Source organism: Dipodomys ordii, unplaced genomic scaffold (assembly GCF_000151885.1).
Source record: "Dipodomys ordii isolate 6190 unplaced genomic scaffold, Dord_2.0 Scaffold2, whole genome shotgun sequence".
Classification (NCBI taxonomy): Eukaryota; Metazoa; Chordata; class Mammalia; order Rodentia; family Heteromyidae; genus Dipodomys; species Dipodomys ordii.
Genome location: NW_012267218.1, coordinates 29,588,575 through 29,591,718, shown reverse-complemented (window position 1 = coordinate 29,591,718; position 3,144 = coordinate 29,588,575). Strand labels below are relative to the sequence as shown.

The 3,144-nt window shown below is 34.4% G+C and overlaps 1 pseudogene; it reads left to right on the top strand.

Annotated features, from left to right (window-relative positions):
- The first annotated feature begins 2,166 nt into the window (after nucleotides 1-2,166).
- On the top strand, nucleotides 2,167-2,572 carry LOC105984737 (annotated as a pseudogene).
- Nucleotides 2,573-3,144: the final 572 nt, after the last annotated feature.

The following is a 3,144-nucleotide window of genomic DNA, read 5'->3' as shown; positions in this document are numbered from 1 at the left end:
TAATAATAAATTTCTATCAGCTAATTAGTGAGACTGTTAAAAATTTTACATACATCTGTGTATTAAAATAGAAGAATAATGGAACTATGTAACGAGAGAGTGGATGAGGATGAGATACAGGAGGAAAAAATGATAGAAGGGATGACACTGATCAAGATGCATTGTACTGATAAACTGACATGTTGAATTGAAACCCCTTTGTAAAATAAATACACAACAATAAAATAAAAGAATAAGATTAGAAAAGAACCCAAGATCAATTTTCTTTATGTGCTTGATATAGTATCATATCTTCACAAATTTTAATCTTTACCTCAGAGTGATGATGGGAAAATAGAAGAGGACACTTAGAGTCAGAAATTTAATAGTTTTTAAATATTTTGACTCTATTTGTCCTGCAAGCCTGAGTAAGATATATTTTGATCATTTTTCTTCTAATGAGGTAATATAGTATTTTACTGGTTATATTAAGTAATGGCATTCCCTTTTAGCTTATTTGAAGTTCATTTTAAAAATTAGAATACATTTTGATTCTTCTTGCCTTAGAATGTTTCAGACACATGCTGCTCCATCAGACACAGTTTACACCCACATTAATCAAAGCACAGAAAAAATGATTGCTGGAGATGTGAGATTGATAACAGTGTCTTTTTAGACACTGCACTAGACTGCACAGAAGATAATATTCAACCCATACACCCTATCTGGCCTCTTCCCTCCTTTTCAATAGATTCCTAGTAAGCTTTTTATTTATAAGTCAAAGAAGCTATTGTATAGTATAAGAGAATCTATTGAAATCCTCTTTACAACCATATATATTTTTTCTGCATCAACATCAATATTTTGGTTAGGTTTTATTTTAGCTTGGTAAGATATTATCATTGGGGAAAAAAACTAGTAAAAAGTACAGAGTCTACATTATTTCTTTATTTAGAAGTTAATTCTTTTTCGTATATGTTTTTATTGTAAAAATACTGTATAGAGAGGACAACCAGATATATTTTTGTGTAAATAAACAAAAGTCATAGTCAATAACAGATGTCACTATAGGATTTTTCAAGTGAGAAGTCCCTCTGCTTCTCAGGAGCAGTGATGCTAATTTGATTTTCACAAAACTCATTCACATTAACATTTACCATTGTGTGGAAGTTCATTCCTTCCTTTTTCATAAAATATTTATTTGAAGCTGAGCATCGTAGTGCATGCCTATAATCCTAGCATGTGGGAGGCACAGACAAGAGAATCATGAGTTTCAGGACATCCCAGGCTACATAGCAAGGAAATACATAATACATGCATACATACATATAATTTAAATTAATGTAAATTTATATTTAAATAGTCATATTTGGCTAGTGACTGTCACATTGGATAATGTGATATTAGTGAATGCAAGAGTATGTGGAATGTGTTGTGTGTGTGCGTGTGTATACTTTGAAGAGATAGTAAACACACTCTATAATAAACACAAAAATGAGTAAGAAGTATCAGATTAAAATGCAAAGCATAAAATTTAAGTAAGCTGGCATAATAAAGATTGTCCAGCAAGAAACTTTAGAGTGGGTGATTGAGAAAGGTCTCACTGAAAGAATGCCTTTAAACTGATATCTAAATAACAAGGGAGATCCATGAGATGAGCAACACAAGTAGAGGGAGCAGCTAGGGCAAAAACTCTAAATTGAGAATAAATCTGATGATCTAATACACTGAATAAAGGGAAAGTAGTGTGCTTAGAGGGCACATTCATATATTCTTGCGCAGTTCTGGAGACCAGAAGTCTAAAAGCAACCTGTCACAGATCCCACTTTCTATAAGAGCTCCAAGTTCTAGACTTTACATTTTTTCCTCTTCTAGCCTCCAGCGGCTTTTGGAAATCCTTGCTGTCTTATACCTCCTATCATTGCCTTCGTCTTCTCATGGCCTTCTTTTCCTCTGTTTCTTTGTGTTTTTTCTTCTTCTAAAGGTATCATTTGTATTAGTTATTCAAATCTAACATGGCATTATCTTGATGACATTTGTTAAATTCTATTTCCAAAGATCATGTTTTGAGGTTTCAGGTAGATATAAATTTGGGGGACACTCCAACCCACCATAAGACTCTGAAGGACTACGTTGTCCACTGGACCTTCTCCACTCACCAGGCATGTCTGCCCTCCCATGCCTACCATGGCCATGCTTACGAAATTAGAAGGAAGATGGTGACTGGTAGACAGTCAAGGCTTTGATGAGTACATGAAGGAAATAGGAGTGGGACTAGCTCTGTGAAAAATGGGTACAATGGCCAAGCCAGACTATGTTATCACTTGCGACAGCAATAAGGTTGACATAAAAATGAAGAGCACTCTGAAAACAACACAATTTTCTTGTGTCCTGGGAAAACAATTTGAAGAAAATACAGCTGAGGAAAAGAAAACTCAGGTAGTCTGTAACTTCACCAATGATGTTGGTTCAGCATCAGGCATTGGACAGGAAGGAAAGCACAATAACAAGAAAACTGAAAGACGGGAAGTTGGTGGTGAAATGTGTCATGAACCATGTCACCTGTATTCAGGACTATGAGAAAGTAGAATAAAAATTTTATCATCATTTTGGACAGGAATTAGCTGCAAGAATGAAAAAGCTTGGTTTAATGAGCAAATCACACAACTACTTTTTCACTACTATGTTCAATAATATATATATCAAAACATTTTAAATGCAACAGCATCAAAGTGATGGCTTAACTGGCGTCATCCCTTTAGTTAACAAACAAATGTGTTTGTGATAACTAAAAAAAGACAGAAGGCCAAACTAAGGTGTTTATTCTAAATTTAATGAGATGCCACTCAAGGGTTTGGAGTAAGGGAGGGACCATTAGGTTCTACACTTTTGTTAGTATATGTAGCAAATGTAAATATAAATAAATGTGAATTCTGGGTGTGAAGAGATTGGGTCTTAGAGAAATGAAAGTAGAACAGAGAACAGGAAATCAACTTTTGCAGAAGGCTAGACTTGAAATAACTACCTTGGATAAGGCAGTGCTGCTAAAGGTGGATAGATTTGAAATGTTTCCAAGCAAAAGGGATGATGGGCTGTATATAGGCCTATGAAAAAAGAAGAATCAAAGACACATACTAGATTTCTAGATTGAGCAAAGAGTGGGTA